The sequence below is a fragment of the Phoca vitulina genome, unplaced genomic scaffold (assembly GCF_004348235.1).
Source record: "Phoca vitulina isolate PV1807 unplaced genomic scaffold, GSC_HSeal_1.0 scaffold13, whole genome shotgun sequence".
Classification (NCBI taxonomy): Eukaryota; Metazoa; Chordata; class Mammalia; order Carnivora; family Phocidae; genus Phoca; species Phoca vitulina.
This window is the reverse complement of record NW_022589716.1, coordinates 6,193,003-6,212,045: the sequence shown is the minus strand read 5'-3', so window position 1 is coordinate 6,212,045 and position 19,043 is coordinate 6,193,003. Positions and strand designations below refer to the sequence as shown.

Here is a 19,043-nt window from a genome sequence, read left to right as displayed (position 1 = left end):
GTTTTTATCCTGAAAAGGTGTTGCAGTTTGCCAGCTGCTTTTTCTATATCAATTGAGATGACCATGTAGTGTTTTTACTTTTTTCTTTAAATATGTTGTATTAATTGATTCTTGCCTGTTGAACCACTTTTGCAGTTCTGGGATAAATCCCACTTGATTGATTATGGGAATATTCCACATAATACTCTATTGGATTTAGTTTGCTTCTAGTATTTTGTTGAGGATTTTTGCATCTGTATTCATAAGGGACATTTGTTTAGTACTTTTCATTTTTTGTGATAACTTTATCTGTTTTGATGTCAGGGTAGTACTGACCTCTAAGAATGAGTTAGGAATTATTCTTTATTTTTTTGAAGAGTTTGAAAATTATTGATGCTTATTCTTCCTTCCTTCCTTCCTTCCATGCAGAATGATGGTTTTATTAAAGCATGGGTGTTACTGGATTTTTTTATCTGTCGGTGCCTGCGATTCTTGGTCATGGGGCTTTGAAGAATGGAGAGGTAGACCAGACAGAGTGGTGGGCAGCAAAGCAAGGTTTATTGAGCGATAGCAAAGTGATAGTACAAAGCTCGCGAGGAGGGAGGGGACCTGAGAGGGTTGCCCTATGCTCATTCTTCTGTAAATGTTTGCTGGAATTCACATAGGAAGCCATCAAGTCCTGATTTTTAATGTTTTTTTAAGAACTGATTTAATCTGCTTAGTTGTTCCAAGTCTATTTATGTTTTCTATTTCTCTTTGAGTCCGTTTTGGTAGTGTGCGTATCTTTCTAGAAATTTGTCCATTTCATGTACATTGTCTCATTTGTTGGCGCCACACAAAGACACACAAATCATAACAACCAAAAGTGGAAACAACTCAAATGTCTATCAGCTGCTGAATGGATAAACAATGTGGTATTACAATGGGAATATTATTCAGTCATAAAATGGAATGAAGTATTGACATATGGGACCTCATGGATCATCCTTGAAAACATGGTAGGTGGGGAGAAAAAAACAGAAGAGACAATATATTATTTAATTCCAATTATATGAAATACCATGAACAGGCAGATTTATAGAGATAGAAAGTACATTAATGGTTGCTTAGGGCTAGGAGGAACAGGCAAAAGGGGATGATAGCAAAAGAGTATGGGGTTTCTGTTTGAGATGATCGAAAGGTTTTAAAATTTACTGTGGTAATGGTTGCGTGTATCTGTGAATATCCAGTTGTACTCTTTTAATGGGTTGGTTGTATGGTATACGAATTATATCTCAGTAAAGCTATTTTTTTAAAAAAGTTTATAATGTCTTTTTACAAATTCCTTTTTGTTTCTATAAGGTTGGTAGTAATGTCCCCATTTTCATTCCTGATTTTAGTAATTTGGTCCACTCTTTTTTTTTTTCTTCATCAATCTAGATAAAGACTTATCAGTTTTACCAACTTTGGATTTCAGTGATTCTGTTGTTTTTCTGTTCTAAGTTATCTCCACTGTAATCTTTTATTCTTTCCTTTTGCTTGTTGTTGGTTAAGTTTGCTTTTTTTACCTTTTTTTTTTTTTTTTAAGATTTATTTTAGAGAGGGAGGTTGGGAGGTAGGGAAAGGAGAGGGAAAGAATCTCAATCACACTGCCCGCTGAGCATGGAGTCCACCGTGGGGCTCGATTCCATGACCCTGAGATCACGATCTGAGCAGAGATCATGATCTGAGCTGAAATCAAGAGTCAGATGCTCAACGAGCTGAGCCACCCAGGTGCCCCTAAGTTTGCTCCGCATTTTAATACTTCCTTACTTTGGAGGATGGGAAATTGATTTGAGATCTTTCTTCTTTATTCTATAGCTATATAAATTTCCCTCTCAGTACTCCTTTTACTGTGTTCTGTAAGTTTAGACATACTTTATTTTTGTTTTCATTCTTCTCAAAGTATTTTATAATTTCCCTTTTGGTTTCTTCTTTGACCCATGGGTGGTTTTAAGAGTGTGTTGTTTAGTATATACCAATTAGTGATTTTTTTTAGATTTTCCTCTGTTACCAATTTCTAATTTCCTTCCATTGTATTCAGAAAAGGTAATTTGTGTGGTTTCTATCTTTTAAAATTTATTGAGACTTGTTTTGTTCTCTAATATATTAGCCTGGCGAGTATTCCTTTTGTATTCTATTGTTGAATGGCACCGTCTGTGTATGTTTGGTCTGGCTGGTTTATAGTGTTGTTCAAGTTGTCTGTCATTTTTCTAGTTGGTCTGTCCTTCACTGAAAGTGACGTCTTGATATTTCCAACTGTTATTGTTGAACTATCTATATTTCTTCCTTCAGTTCTGTCTGGTTTTGCTTCATGTATTTTTTTAGTTGCATACATCTTTATAATTGTTCTGTCTCTCTCACGGATTGGCCTTTTTATCATTATATAACATCTTCCGTTTTCTCTTTAAGCTTTTTTTGCCTAAAAGTCTATTCTGTATCATATTAACATACCACTCCAGCTCTCTTTGGGTTACTGTGTTTGCATGGAATATCTTTTTTCCATTAATTTACTCTTCAATTTGTTTGTGTCTTTGGATCTAAGATAGGTCTCTTATAGACGGCATATTTTTTTGTTGGATTTTAGGATTTTGCAGACTTAGTTTGTACCTTCGGGTCTGCCCTGTATAGCTATAGCACTTTCAAAAGCTATTTGCCTTCGTTAGCTCTGAGTTCTGTCATGTGTGGCACAAAAGTGATGGTTAGGTACTCTCTATAACGTATAGTTATGTTAGTTTGCGATATTGGACAGATGACATTTTTGCTGTTAAGGACTTTTGGTTAGTTTAATTTATTATGAAGAGGAGTAAAATTTTAGGAGTAGCTTCATAAGCAATACCTGGCTTCTCAAATGGCAAGTGTTGCTATATGTTAAAAGAGGCTAATTTTCACACCAGGGTAAAATATTTAAATACAATTATCAGTAGTGTATTCCCAACATTTCTTACATTGTTCATTAATTTTTTCTTTTCATTATGAAATAATTTCTGATGAATAACTCAAGCTAAAGATTTCTTGCTGTCACCTTGCCTAATTCCATCTCTAAGTTGTATACAGTTTATTAACTATGCTTCAACTGCAGTCATTTTATTTTTGTCTCTTTCATTTATTCTTCTAGAATAAAGGGCATGTGAAGTAAAAAGTAAAACTGCCAGGCAGTACTGCACAGATGATACTGTCTGACCTCCTGGTGCTCTGTTCTGGGTGGTTTGAGTAGATACCAGTGAGTCTCTTCAAGCACAAAACCTTCTGATTCCCGTTAGGTTGCACAGGTCCTACCCCTGTTGTTGCCTCTGGTTTCTTAAAAGTGTCAATCTAGCAGTTTCATTTTGCAGATATATCTGGAAACACATTAATCAAACCTCTTACTTTTAGCCCTCAGAGCAAATTATTGACCTGTTCTTAACAGAGTATTTGTTAGTTTGAAAACTCACTTATTTTTCTGTCTTAAATGGATCCCCAAATTAGCAAACCCAGCCACATCTGTCTTGCTTTTTATTGATTCTGCACCACCAGGCAGTGCCCAGCTCAGGCAGGGGAAGCCTGGGCCTATTGAATGCCTGGGAAATGTCTTACTTTCCTCTACTTTTTGTGGTTTTGGTCCATTTTGCAGGGTCTTTGGTTCCCTGTGGTCATGGAATTGAAAAGGGTTGGCACCACCTTCTTAGTTTGATTCAAAGAAGTTTCTGTACTTTGCAAAATCAGGGGCAAGTTTCTACATGTAAATCTGTTTTTTAAAATTTTGGTAGGTGATACCTTAGAGCATCAGGGGTTAAGAAACAGGTTGCAAACTTAGCCATTTCTAATTTAGCAGGACAAAAACAAAATCTAGCAACTTTAGTCTTTGTGGGGTCCTTTTTCTGACTCAGTCGTGAATGTATGGTTTCCGCATTGTGCAAAGCTTGGATCTGACTGCTGCAGGAAGCACTGGAGGCGGCAGGACATGAATCTTTGAACGGCACGGAAAGTAAGCTTCATTCATAGTAGCTGGAAATAGCCTATCAGAAAACCTCTCTGAAGTGCAGTGGATACTCAGTAGTTGCAGCAACAGAATTTGGGTCCTTTTACCATTTAATAAGGGCAAAGGAAAATACCAGTATAATGTGAATATTTTGGAATGAGTTGTAAATAGAATTGTAACTTAATGCTGGCCTGTGATAGTTAATGGGATTTATGTTGGGCTGTGACTGATAGAATAAATTAGGAGACAGCAAATGGTTCTTGCTGTGGAATTGGCTCAGCAAAATTGTGATGTGAAGGCAAGAGTGTACCTCCTTTCCTTGTGAGCCACCTTCCAGATAGGGAGTTCAAGGAAAGGAGGTATCGATTTTACATTTATTTATTTAGTTAGTTTTAAGATTTTATTTATTTATTTGACAGAGAGAGACACAGCAAGAGAGGGAACACAAGCAGGGGGAGTGGGAGAGGGAGAAGCAGGCTTCCCGCTGAGCAGGGAGCCTGATATGGGGCTCCATCCCAGGACCCTGGGACCATGACCTGAGCCGAAGGCAGACGCTTAACGACTGAGCCACCCAGGCGCCCCTCGATTTTACATTTAAACTGACACTTGATATAGCAAAATAGTGCCACTGATTTGAAATAGAATGATGTAGGATTTTCCTTATCAAAATACTGTACTTGAATGGGAAGTTCACATACTTTTTATTGTGATACTTAATTTACTACGTTGTCCGTGTTAACGTGTATGTATTAACAATGGTAAAATGATAATACAGGAAAAAGTAAGTTTCCTTGTGAAATACAGGACTCCTCTTGGGTTTCTCTCATTGACATATCTAACTTTTCATTGTGGGTTTGGAATGTGGGGAGTGTTTGCTAAAATCTGAAGCACCTCTTATTTTCATTTTAGGAGACTTCTAGGAATTCTTGAGGAAATGAGTGCTCACTTCTCAGAAGGGGCTTGTCATTTCATCCTCTTTAACTCTAGTCGTTCACCAATATGTACTGACTTCTCTAAATCTGTATGGTTTTTTGTTTCTGTTTGGCCAGAGACCATTCTGGGAATAGAAAAAATACTGATATTTGAGACCTCTTGCATTTAACTAAAAATATTACCAGGTTTTATTTGCCCGGTTATAAGGGACGGTGAGGGAAGTTAAGAAAAGAAATGAAAAGAATTTTTAAACATTTTTCAGAAGTCGCTGGAAATCAGCATTTCTTTGTGACATGTTATATAGGGGTTTTCTGACTGGTCCTTTGAAGTGTTTTTCCTGGGTAATCCTTTGGAGGAAGTGGCTTTGTTTTTATTGCAAAACCAAGGAAACTAAGTTTTATCGGGTTACATAGGCTTGTGAGAATCTGGTTTAAATTTTGAACCTAAATCCCTGGTCCTAAAGCTCAACCTCTTTTTATTGTAGCATGCTGCCAGAAGTAAAAATGTGTTGGTATGTCTGTATTTTTCATTCAGTGAACAAGGATCATTTAAGACCTTAGCTCCATTGTACTGTCCTGCCTTATATCCTATGGGATATATAGTAGGAAGAGACCCAGGTCCTCTTGAAAATCTATAGGAGCTACATAAGGAGACAGGCAAATGTACCAGGAAGAACAACTGGATGATTCATCTCTACGAGATCAAGGGCTTAGAAACCCACGCCAAAATTTAGTCAGAGTGATTCAGTGTATGAGCCTACACCACATAAGCATTCTTGAATGGGAGGTCAGTCTTAAACTAGACTTTTTTTTTTTTTTCTTTTTTCTTTTAACTCCTAGGGATAAATAAGACTGTAAATGTGTTACCGTGTCATTTCATTGTGTCTTAGGTGCTAGGGTACTGGTGACCAAAACAGACCAAAATCCCTGCCTGCAAGGATTGTATAGTATATTTTCAAGGTGGAAGATGAAATATGTGATACATAAAACTTAGATTGTGTAAATTAAATATAAATATGTAGAAAGAGTATGTTGGCTGGTAAGTGGTATGGTGAAAATTAAAGCAGGATTAGGAAGATAAGCGTGAAGTGTATGGAATTGCAATTTTCAAAGGTCAGGGAATATGTTACCAAGAAAGCGACATTTGAGCAAAGATGTAAATGAGGCAAAGGAAGGAGTCGTCAGACATCTAAGATCAGAGTGCCGTAGGCATTGGGAGCAACCATTGTACAGGCCCCTAGACAGGAGCTGCCTGGCACAGTTGAGGAATGGCAAGGGGAGATCATGGACAAGTAGCTGGATTGCATGATAGAGGCGGTCATGGGAGATGATGAGAGGCTTATGGGCCATTGTAAAGTTTTAATTTTTACTCTGGGTGAGATGGAGCCATTGGGGGGGGGTTTGACCAAAAGAGTGTCAGGAGTGCCTATATTTTTAAAACTCATTCTATGAGGTTGAGAACATCACCCGTCTAGGAGTTGTTAAATTGATTTATTTTTCAGAGAACTTTATGTAATATATTTGAATATCAAAGATAATTTTTTTTTACTGTATCACAAAAGCTTTTATTAAACACTTGTTAAATTTTTCTTTACTTGACCTGGAGACTAAACAAACAGTCTTTCTGATAACCTGTTTACTTGTAGTCAAACATACTGAAAATACCGATAGGATAGCACAGTGAGATGTAGGTTCAACTTTGCTGTATCTATCTATCTATCTAGCAATCTAAATGAATGATTTTTATTTTGATTTTGGTGAACTGTTTCAAAGTAAGTTGTAAACATCATGAGTCTTTGCACCCTAGACAATTCAGCATGCATCATCTTACAGGAATAAGGCCATTCTCCTATATAACTATCACAGTATAGTGCATCTTAGTCCCTTTGGAGGCCGGCAGCCCTTCCTTCCCCAGGGAATTGGAATGTACTTGCATATTCAAGGATCTGTCGAAGACTTCTTTATTGTAACCCCCATTTGTATTTCCTGATCTCAAGCATTAGTTTTATTTATTTAATTTTTTGCCTCTGAGTAAATTTACTGTCTGTATCTTAATTTTGGTTTAGAGAAGTTTGAAAGATTAAGTTAATTGATGCTTATTCCTTACAATTGACTGTGTAACATGCTCTAGGGCTATTGAATCACAAGTAGAATGTTCAGAGAAGATTCTTTTATGTTAACGAGTGGATTGTCCACTGAGCTCCTTAATACCCTGTGGAATATGGGACTGCAAAGAGTGTATCTTGAGCCATTTGTCCCAGCTCTGTGTAGAAGAGCCCAATTAATCACTTCTAGTTTTCAGGAAGGTTAAAAACTAGTCTCTAGTCCTTCAGGAGATTAAGAAGAGCATCCTGATAATAATGTTGAAAGGGTCACTTTCTAGGAACAGGAAGCCCAGAAGTGACTGTTCCAGTTCTTGCCTCAGATACTATTCATCTCTTATAATAGCTTCATTCTTCTCATCACGAGGATTTCCATAACATTTTAAAAATCAGGCACTTCTAGAACACCATGTGTGAAAACATGCTAGGCTGGTGAACCTAAGCAAACAGTGGAACAGTATTTAAAATGGGACTTATATCATATAGAGTGGCTTCTCTCTTCTCTTTGTCAATATTCTATTTGAAGAGCTCTTAGATTTCAAGAGGCAGAGAAGGATAGAGTCACTTTTCTAAGCAGCTCATAATTGGACATTTTAACCTCTGAGGACTGGCTAATGCTGGCTGGGATTTAAGTGACTTGCCTAATGACCCATATTTATTAAATGGTAGGATACATATTTTTAGGAAGAAATTGGCTTCCATTATATAATATAATTATGTAATGCCTTTTGGGGACTTTTATCAAATTAGGCCTTTTGTTTACTTGATAGAGATCTCTTGCTATGGGCTACTATGTGTAAGACATAAGTAATACCCTCTATTCAGGGCACCTGGGTGTCTCAGTCTTGGTTAAGCATCCAACTCTTTTTTTTTTTTTTAAAGATTTTATTTATTTATTTGACAGAGAGACACAGCGAGAGAGGGAACATAAGCAGGGGGAGAGGGAGAAGCAGGCTTCCCACGGAGCAGGGAGCCTAACGCGGGGCTCGATCCCAGGACCGTGGGATCATGACCTGAGCCAAAGGCAGATGCTTAACAACTGAGCCACCGAGGCACCCCAAGCATCCAACTCTTGATTTCAGCCCAGGTCACGATCCCAGGGTCGTGAGATGGAGCCCCATGCTCAGCAGGGAGTCTGCTTCTGTCCTTCTCCCTGTCCGTCTGCCCTCATCTCGCTTGCACACACTCTCTCAAATAAATAAATAAATAAATATTTTTTAAAAAGCAATACCTTCTATTAGTAATTCAGTGTTCAAGGATTGGAGACATAGTGAAGCATAGATATACATAGTATTAATTGTTCAAGGAGGACTGGGTATGGGAAGTGCTGTAAGAGTTAGCACAAAGGGTCATGTAAGTTTAGACTGAGGAAGATTTCACAAAGAAAGGATTTGAGCTGAACGATGAAAAGGAGGTTTAGGATGTCACTGAGCCAGATTGGAGCAAGTATTTGGTTCTGCAGAACAATGTGAACAGAGGCACAGAGATGGTAACGGAGGGTTGTGCAGAGAGGGTGGGACACAAACCAGCTTAGCTGCAACCCAGAGTTCAGATAAGGACATGGAGAGATCAGATGCACAGCTAGATGGGAGCAGAGTCACAGAGGGTGGTGCAGGCTGGGCCTGTATATTGGCAGCTCTGCAGAACGCCTGAACTGTACTACAGGGAATGATATGGTCCATTTCCCAAAGTGTTAAGTGAGTTCCTAACATGGGCCTTACTCTGTTCTCTGTTCCTGAAAGGACACAAATTATTGGACTAGCAGTTCTCAAACTTTTTTGGTCTCAGGACTTCTTTATGCTCTTTAAAAATAATGAGGAACCCAAAATGCTTTAATTTATTTGAATTATATCTGTTGATACTTACTGTATCTGCAATTAAAACAGAAACTTTTAAACCGAAACAATACACAGGTGCACGTTCCTGTAGCTGACTTCATCATGCGTCATGCAGCCTCTGGAAAGCCACGCTGCACACTTGGGGGAGAGGAGAGTGGAAAGGCAAATAACATCTTTGTGTTGTTATAAAAATAGTTTTGACCTTGGGGACGTTTCTGCCACGGAGGGTAGGGGTGGTACCTGAACCACACTTTGTGAATTACTGAATTAAACACTTGTCCTTGAAGAATATTCAGTTAGGGTGGGGAGACATTATAAGAGGTAGGTAGGAAAGGTGGGCAGAAAAGAAGGAAGGGAGGGAGGAAGACAAAAGACAAATATGGTTATAGATAGAGGCACATGTGAAGGAAACAGTTATGCTTCGGTCAGTTAGGGAAGATTTCACAGAGGAGGTAATCTTTTAAAGAATAAGGAAAAAAGGATGAACATGTGTGGCATATTCTGGAGATAGTGCCAGGTGTGGGGAGCAGGTACTGCGGCCAAGTGCAGCTGTAACAGATGTGTGTGTGGGGGGGGTGATTCTGAAGGGCTTTTACCTTGTGGAAATCAACAAGTCGCCAGGAAAGAGAAATAACAGGATTCAGTCTGTTTTAGAAAGTCCCTGCAGACAGTTTACAGATGATATGCAGGAAATGGAAGAGTTCCCACCGCATATCATAGTTCTTTTCCAGGAAGCATCATTACTTATGTATAACCCACTTTATTATTTTTGCAAGCATTTTGTTCTCTCCTCCAAGCTACCTTTCCCAGTTCTTTCAGCTCTTAGGGGATGGTTTCTAGATCACCTCCTTCTGGTTTTGCTGGCACTATTATCACTATACTGAAAAGCACTTGGTTGCAGAAGCTAGGAGAAAGGTGCGGTGCCCATGGAGGACAGTGTTCTGGCCTGGTGGGTGGGAGGAGATAGAAGCTCAGCTCTCTAAGAAGAGTGAAAGAGACACACAGCTAAAGTAGGTTTGGGGGCACGGGGCAAATGTGGAGGTGGAGGCCTGGTGTCAGCTGGGGGATCAGTGTTGCATCTGTGGGAGACAGAGCATTTCTTGTTTCTAGTCTCTGAAGATGTTGTTATCTCGTGGATGCCAGCTAATTTGCCTCTCAGCCTTGGTTGAGATTCATTCAAAAGTCCAGTAGGTGTATAGATAGTTATCTGTTGCTACATAGTCAATTACCACAAAGTTGGTGGCTTAAAACTGGATATATTTATTGTCTCATTGCTTCTGTGAGTCAGAAGTTTGTATGTAGCCTAAAAGGGCCCTCTGATTAGGATATCACGAGGCTGCCCTCAAGGTGGTGGCTGGGTTGTGTTCTCATCTACTGAGGAATCCACCTCCATGTTCACTCCTGTTGTCAGAATTAGTTTATTTCTATTTGTAGAACTGAAGGCTCCAGCTCCTTGCTGGCTGTTAGCTGGAAGCTGCCCTCAACTACCAGAGGCCACCCACTGTTCTTCACCATCCACGCTTCCCACCGTGGCAGCTTGCTGCGTCAGGCCCGCAAGGAAAGTCTTTAGAGTGAGTGTAGTGAAGACAGGGCTTTGTATAAATGAACATCCCATCACCTTTCCCTTATTCTGTTGTGTAGAAACAAGTCACAGATGCTGCTAACACTCAGGGGAAGGGGAGTGTACAAGGACATGAAAACCATGAGTCAAGGATCAATGGGGCCACTCTAGAATCGCACCACCTTGGTAGCCATTTTCCTGGGTTCTGGTCACATCCCCGATTTGTCATTGTCCCTCAGTTTCCAACATTAAAGTTAAAACCTTAAGAGTTAGATCTCCGCAGTATCTGTATTCATAAGCAGGACTGTCACAGCATGAATTTTTTATCACAAGGTTCAACAAACATTTTCTGTAAAGAGCCACATGATAAAAATTTCAGGCTTCTGCAAACTGGACAGTGTCATAACTACTCAGCTCTGCCTTTGTGTAGTGCAAAAGCAACCATAGACCCTCTTTAAACAAACGAGTGTGGCTGCGTTGTAATGAAATTGTATTTACAAAAATAGGCAGCAGGGCTGTAGTTGCTGACCCCTAGTCAATCAGATCGGTCAGCTATCTCTGACCCATTAGTAACATTTTAAGAGAATGGGACAAGGGCAGGTGATTTACGATGGGCCCTTTAAAGGAAAGACAAAAGTCACATGGAGAGGAAAAGTCACAGATGGCCTATCAAATTGGGAAGGACCTTTGGAAGTTCAGGGCAGAATGAGAGCCCTCTAGGTGTCACTGAGGCAATGCCCACGGCCATGGCAAGAGCTCATGTTAGTAGAGAGATAGGACTTGGGTCCAGTCAGCTGAATTTGCTAATAACATTAATATTGTTGAGCACTTACTATGAGCCAGTTATTAGCATTTTGCATGAAATAATTCGTTTAATCGTTAGCATTGCACTTACCAAGTAGGGTACTATCATTATTCTCCTTTTGTAGATAAGCAGACTGAGGCATCTGTCAGCTAAGTAGCTTCCCCACGGTCACTTCGGCCGGTAAATTCAGGGACAGGATTTGAACCTAGACAGTCTGGATCCAGAACTCACCTACTTCTTCTAGAGCAGGGGCTAGGAAATTTTGGTTCTTAGACAAAGTCCAGGTTGTCCCCTCCTTTTATTTAGCCCAGAATATATAAGAATAGTTTTTACATTTTTAAATGGTTGGAAAAAATCAAACGAAGAATACTATGTTGTGACACATTAAAATTATAGGACATTCACGTTTCAGTGTCTGTAAAGTTTAATTGAAACACAGCCACACTCCTCCAGTCCCAGGCTGCTTTAACGGCTGATCTTACCCTGCTGTGGCAGAACTGAGTCGTGGCAGCTAAGACTCACGCAGCCTGCAAAGCTGAGAATAGCTACTCTCTGCCCTTTGCAGAGGCCTGTTCTCCAGATAAGGTCTGACTGTGAGCCATGATGCTGATATTTTCCCCTGGCTGACCAGGCATTCTTCTCATAGCTCAGTTATGTGTCCAAGGATTTTATACTTTCTCCTCCTTTGTATGTTTGGCATAACTTTTTTGTTGTTGTTGTTCATTCTAGTATCTTCTTCATTTATCTCCACAGACATGGGTCAGACCACACATTTGTAGGGAAGGATTCTGAACCGTCTAATTTATACGACATCAAAAAGACAACATGGCATATGGGAAGGGCTGCAGCCTCTTAAGCGTTTACACTTCCAACCAGAATTCAGACCAAAGAGAAGCTGTTGTTTTGTGTTTCTTTTTCCAAGAAGATGTCTAAAAGCAGCTTGAAAAAATGTTTTGTAGGATAGAAACCACTTTACATACTCCTCCACATGGCATCTTGAGGAACACACAACTCCTAATTAACTCTTAATAGACATCTCATTAAAGGGCTGAGCACTGGCCACAGGTTTCTCCTCTTTAACTGTACCATCATCATATGAATAGGTATTAATATCATGTAACTATTCATCATGGACTCATAGCTAATTAAAAGTTAATATCAAATGTGACTTGCCTTGTAATAGAGTGAGTGTGTGATCTCTTTAGAATGTGGAACTATAGGTTGGGTCATCATTTTTTTTTTTTTTTTTTAAGATTTTATTTATTTATTTGACAGAGAGAGACACAGCGAGAGAGGGAACACAAGCAGGGGGAGTGGAGAGGGAGAAGCAGGCTTCCCGCAGAGCGGGGAGCCCCATGTGGGGCTCGATCCCAGGACCCTGGGATCATGACCTGAGCTGAAGGCAGACGCTTAACGACTGAGCCACCAGGAGCCCCTGTGGGTCATCATTTAAAAGCAGATTATCTTTTTAAAAAAAATACGGCATTCCTCCCACATAATACTTACTCACTCTGTAATTAAGCTGACTCAGCAAAGGTGGCCCATTCAGTTAACAGTAACTTGTGAAGTTAGGGTTTTTTTTTTAAACCCCATCTGTATTTGGTTTTTATTCAGATTTCTTCATTTTTATATCTTAATGTGTCTTTTTTTTTTTAAAAGATTTTATTTATGTATTTGACACAGAGAGAGCACAAGCAAGGAGAGCGGCAGGGAGAGAGAGAAGGAGAAGCAGACTCCCTGCTGAGCAGGGAGCCTGATGCGGGGCTCGATCCCAGGACCCTGGGATCATGACCTGAGCCGAAGGCAGTGGCTTAACCAACTGAGCCACCCAGACGCCCCTGTCTTAATGTGTCTTAATGCATGCTGCATATTTCATCTGAACTAAGAATTAGAGCATTACCAGTAACGTTCATCTCTGTTTCTCCTTTATCTTCTCACTTTCTAACCGCCAGCATTGAGAATCCTAAATTTTGAAATACTATTCTACTGCTTTCTAAGTGACTTTTATCACAAAGAAAGACGTACTGAATATGTTAGGTGTAATTTTGTTTGTTTTTAAACTTTATCAGACATGGTTTATTTAGACTTCTGAACTGTTTTACTCACTCTTAGGTGTTCAGGGCACATCCATGTAGTTACGTTGTCCAGGTCAGCACAGTTCATTTATTTCCACTGCTGTGAAATAGGCTGTTGTGTGATTGTAACCCACTTTAATCATCTGTTTGTCTGTTACTGGATGGGCAGTTTGGGTTGTTCTGTTTGTTCCTTGTCAAACATGCGTGTCCAGTCTTGTACGTACCTCACCGGCCCCCTTTGCAGGGTTTCACTGAGATGCGGCGCTCCTCCAAGTGTGCTTAGTGGACTGGTTGTCACATTGAGACAGGAGTTGGCATTACTCAGCCCTCCGTTTAAATTGGTTGTTACTTTTTCATAAGATGAATTTTTTGGTAGAGGAAAGTTAGAGCATTGAATATTTTGAACATTGAAGCTTGATCATTCTTGTGTAACTTCTTATTTTGTTGTGGACTAATCCTGTGCATTGTAGGGTTTTAGGAAATTCTAGTTTTTTCCCCATAATGAGTGTATCAGTTGACACTTGGACCATAACACTCGATCATACACTTCCTAGTGTTAGGCTCTGCGGATGTAGTGGGTGTAAAATGACATTCCATTGTGGTTTTATTTTATTTTTTTAAAGATTTTATTTATTTGAGAGAGAGAGAGCGCATAAGCAGGGGAAGTGGCAGAGGGTGAGGGAGAAGCAGACTGTCTGCGGAGCAGGGAGCCCGATGTAGGGCTCCAACCCGGGGCTCAATCCCGGGACTCCTGGGATCATGACCTGAGCCAAAGACAGACGCTTAACAGACTGAGCCACCCAGGTGCTCCTCCGTTGTGGTTTTAAATTACAGTTCTCTGTAACTCATTTGAGTATCTTCTGTTTACTGGTCATACAGACATCATTCTATAACACAACTACTTTGTCTTTTGCTCACTTTTTAATAGTTCTTATGGTTTGCTTTATAAATCTGATACACTGCTCTAGTTGCCTGTGTTTTCTCCTGTTTGGTTACTTGTTCTTTCTTTTGGGCATCTTTTAATGAAAAGAAGTCCTTGATTTTAATAGAGTGAAGTTGGGGCTCCTAGGTGGCCCAGTCAGTTAAGCGACCGACTCTCTTGATTTCGGCTCAGGTCATGATCTCACGGTTGTGGGATCAAGCCCCACATCAGGCTCTGGGGTGAGCGTGGAGTCTGCTTGAGATTCTTTCCCTCTCCCTGCTCCTCCCCCCACTCACGTTCTCTCTCTCTCAAGCAAACAAATAAAATCTATTTTAAAAAATAATAGAGTGAAATTAGTCCTTTATGATTAGCACTTTTTGTGTTGTGTTGGAAATATTCAGGTTTTGTTTTTTTCATGTGTCTTTATCTAGAATTGGTTTTTAACATGGGGAAAAGTGGTTGTTTCTGTATGTTAATTCTATAGCTAACCACCTTGCCCTGTGATTATTTCTAGTAACTTTTTGGCAGATTCTTTCAGGTATACGGTTTTATTCTTTACAGTCAAACTGCTTGCTTCATTTTCTTTTTTTTTTTTTTTTTTTTTTTTTTTAAAGATTTTATTTATTTATTTGAGAGAGAGAGAATGAGAGACAGAGAGCATGAGAGGGAGGAGGGTCAGAGGGAGAAGCAGACTCCCCGCCGAGCAGGGAGCCCGATGTGGGACTCGATCCCGGGACTCCAGGATCATGACCTGAGCCGAAGGCAGTTGCTTAACCAACTGAGCCACCCAGGCGCCCCTTGCTTCATTTTCTTAATTGACTACTTTGGGGTACAACCACTCTGGCAGCATTAAAGGGACATGGTAATACCGTTACCCATGTCCTGCTCTTGATTTTGGAGGAGATACTGTAGGCATCTCTCCAGGAAGGATGACATTTGTTGTATGATTATTGATAACAGTCTTCTGGGGGCTCAGGAACTTCCCTTGTATCCTTGGTTTTCCAGGAGCTTGTCATGAAAGATACTGAGTCTTAACAGATAGTTCATGGGTATGATCAAGTAAGTCTATAAATTTATAGACTCATAAATGTTAAATTATCTTTCTGATACTGTCATATTAATTTGTCATAATGTAGTGCCTTTTTTATACACTGCTGTATTCTGTTTTCAGATTTTTTTGCTTAGGAGATTCTCATTTGTGATTATGAGTGAGATTTAGCCTAGTGGCTCTACTATCCCTTATCTGTTTGTCTGCATCTGATTTGTAAATCAAGGTTATACTGGCCTCATAGAATGAATTAGGGGGTATTCTGTCTTCTTTTCTCTAGAAAGGTTTAAGTAAGATGGTAATCCTCAATTCCTCGGAAGTTTTGTAGAATTCCCCCAGTAAAAACACCTGGACCTGTGGTGGTTTGGTTTTTTAAGTTTTTTAATTATTTTATTTTTTTGTTATGGGCCTACTCAGGACTTCTTTTTCTTCTTGAATCTGTTTGGTAAAATGCATTTTCTAATTATTTGTCCATTTAATTTTTCTATTTGGCATAAGGTTTTTTGGCAGTACTTTGTCATTTCCATTTTGACCTTTCCTTATTAATAGTTATGACCTTTCTTCCAGTCTTTATATAATTAATTTGTGCCTTCTTTGTCTTTTCTTGATCTTTTTTTTTTAATATTTTGTTTATTTATTTGACAGAGAGAGACACAGCGAGAGAGGGAACACAAGCAGGGGGAGTGGGAGAGGGAGAAGCAGGCTGCCCGCGGAGCAGGGAGCCCGATACGGGGCTCGATCCCAGGACCCTGGGATCATGACCTGAGCCGAAGGCAGATGCTAAACGACTGAGCCACCCAGGCGCCCCAGTTTTCTTGATCTTTCACATCAATTTATCGACTTTATTATTTCAAAGAACCAAGTTTGGGGTATATTGAGTCTCTCTATTGTATGTTTTAACTCTGTCGTATTTTTGCTTTTTATTTCTTTGATTTTTATCCTTGTTATGCTTTTCTCCGTACCTTCTATATTCTGTTATTCTTTTTCTGCTTCTTCTCAAGAATATAGAGCTTGTAAACATCAAGCTTTTTTTACTTTTCTGATGTAAGTTCAAGAAGGCTTTACATTTCCCTTTCCCTCTTTGTGCTATTTTTACTGACTCCCAAAATTACATTTCTAAGCACAGAGAAATTTATCTATATATTTTAAACTTCTAACTTCTAATTTCATTGCCTTATGGTGAGAAACCTTGGGCTGTATGTCACTGACTTTTTGAAATTTGTTAAAATTTGCTCTTTGACTTAATTTGTGACCAATATTTTTTAACGTAACGTGTAAGCTTGAAATTAAATACGTATATATTATCTGATTGGTGGGCATAGAACCATCTTGCTGCATTTACATCCACTGTTGATCTTAATTGAGTAAAGTATATTCAAATCCCTACTGTGAGGCACATTTTCATTTCTGTCCTGCCATTCTGTCAGTTTTTGCATTATATAGTTTGACACTCTTTTATTAGGTTCCTAAAAGTATGAAAAATTAAAATTTTCTGGTGAATTAAACCTTTTCTTCATTACATTGTCATCCTCCATTTCTAATAATGCTCTATTCTTGACGCCTGTATTAAGTAATAGTAGTATGAAAACGCCACCATTCCTTGGATTTGCTTTTTGCCTGGCTTATCTTTTATGCTTTTGTATTTCCCATTTTCGTGGTCTCTGTATGGATCATTTCTTTAGAGGTGTTTTATAGCTTTGTGCTTTTCTTTTTACCTGGTGTAATCTCTTTCCCTTGACTTTATTTCTAGAAAATTTTTTGATCTTTGGGTTTTTTAAAAAAATCTCTGCACATCTCTAATACTCTCTTGTTGATTGGAGATCTTTATTATTCTCTCTTTTAATTATCTGTTACATCAGTGGCTGTGCTAGATTTGGGATCCGGCAGATCTCATCTTGGCAATCTTGAGTGTTGACACTGTCAATTGATGTTTCTGCTCAGTGTTAGTGGCTTCCTTTCTTGGTGTTTTGCTCTTTGTGAGCTCATTACTTGGACAGCTACAATTGGGGTTGGAAAAACTGTCTGCAGAGGATTTTGTTTCTCTTAGTAGCCAGGGGTTGCCACTGGCTTGAGATCCCATTTGGCCAGCCCCCCGGCCGGCTCTATAGAATCCCGGGCTTCCTTTCCCTGCCCTGGACCTGGCTAGTCCAGGGCTCAGCTTCCTGATGCTGAGCTACTCAAAGCAAATATGTCTGGGCATGACCCTACCCCTCCAAGTTTCCAAATATTCCATCCAGGTACAGGATCCCAAATACAGAGCCTGGCTCCACTACTTCCACACTCTGGCCCCACTCCTGGCACTGTAGTCTTTTGGCATTTTTTGGAAGGTAGTAATCTTCTACCTTATGTGAGATTTGTGATATCCCAAACTATCATGCCCCCTGGAGCTCCTGGTCAGTCAGAATTCTGAAAGCAAGGTTTGCTTCCATCTGTAAGAATTAGAGCAAGGGGGATTTTCCTATTCAATAACTTTAACATGATTAGTTTAAACTATGTTTGTTTAAATATGTTCTAAGTATTCTCATTGAGGATAAATGCTATTAGTCTTGTTATTTACAAGAGGATAATATTCAAATTAAAGCTGTAGGATATTTGAACATTTTTATTTAAAACCATGGCAAACCCTCATTATATATAAAATATTTGTTTCTATATAAAATTGTAAAACCAAAAATATTTATCTGATTGTGTTGTTTTTGAAATCTTCATTAACTTCTTAGCTACATATAGTTAAGCATATAGGTAAGCTTATATATAGTTAAGTTATATATATATAGTTAAGACTCCCTTAGTACCACATTCAGGGCTCTTCCTCCTGAGGCCCTTACCAGCATATGTCCCTCCTTCTGATCTTTCCCATCTGTCCCCCTCCCCCTTTCCTAGTCATCACCAAGGACTGACGTTTTCCCCGCGCCCTTGAGTCTTTCTGTCTCTTCCCTTGAAATGTCCTTCTCCATACTTGTACTACCCACCCCCAGCCCCAGTCATGTCTGCATGGCTGTAACCATTTATTCTTCCCCAACTGAAACAGTCGTGCCCTCTGTGCTGCTCACAGCATCTCCTGCATGCACATCTGTGATGGACTTGTTCCTTTGTGTCTTCTCCAGCCAGAATGTGATGTTCTGGAGGTTCAGTGAATATCTAGCTCAGCATTATTTCTCCAGTACCCGACGCAAAATACTCAAAATACATCCTCATTAAGCATTGGTTAAATAGTAATAAATTATTTGGGGTTCTTTTGTTGCTTTTTTGTACTTAAAATTTTTTTGAGGTTTTTATTTTTATATATGCAGAACAGTAAAAACCCTCAGTGTGCAGCTCCATGCATTTTCACAAATGAAACACATTCATGTAAGCAGCCCCAAGATCAAGAAAAGGATCATTACCAGCACCTCAGGCTCCCCCTCCCCCCGAATCACTTTCTGTCTGCCCACCCCTTCCCTGGTTAACCGCTGTCCTGATTTCTTTTTTCTTTTTTCTTTTTTTTTTTTTAAAGATTTTATTTATTCATTTGAGACACAGAGATACAGAGAGCGAGCGAGCATGAGCAGGAGGGGAGGCAGAGGGAGAGGGAGAGGGAGAAGCAGGCTCCCCGCTAAGTCAGGAGCCCGACATGGGGCTTGATCCCAGGACCCTGGAATCATGACCTGAGCCGAAGGCAGACGCTTAACCATCTGAGCCACCCAGGCGCCCCCCGCTGTCCTGATTTCTAACACCATTGATTACTTGCATCTATTTTTGAACTTTGAAATTAATATAATCATAAAGCCTGTGTTTTATGCTAGACTTCTTATGTCAGCCT

At 39.6% G+C, this 19,043-nt stretch overlaps 1 protein-coding gene across 1 annotated transcript in view; it reads left to right on the top strand.

Annotated features, from left to right (window-relative positions):
- The window catches only part of SMARCC1 (SWI/SNF related, matrix associated, actin dependent regulator of chromatin subfamily c member 1), a 173,068-nt gene that overhangs the window by 106,756 nt on the left and 47,269 nt on the right, over nt 1-19,043 (top strand). The gene's annotated exons all lie outside the window — the stretch shown is intronic.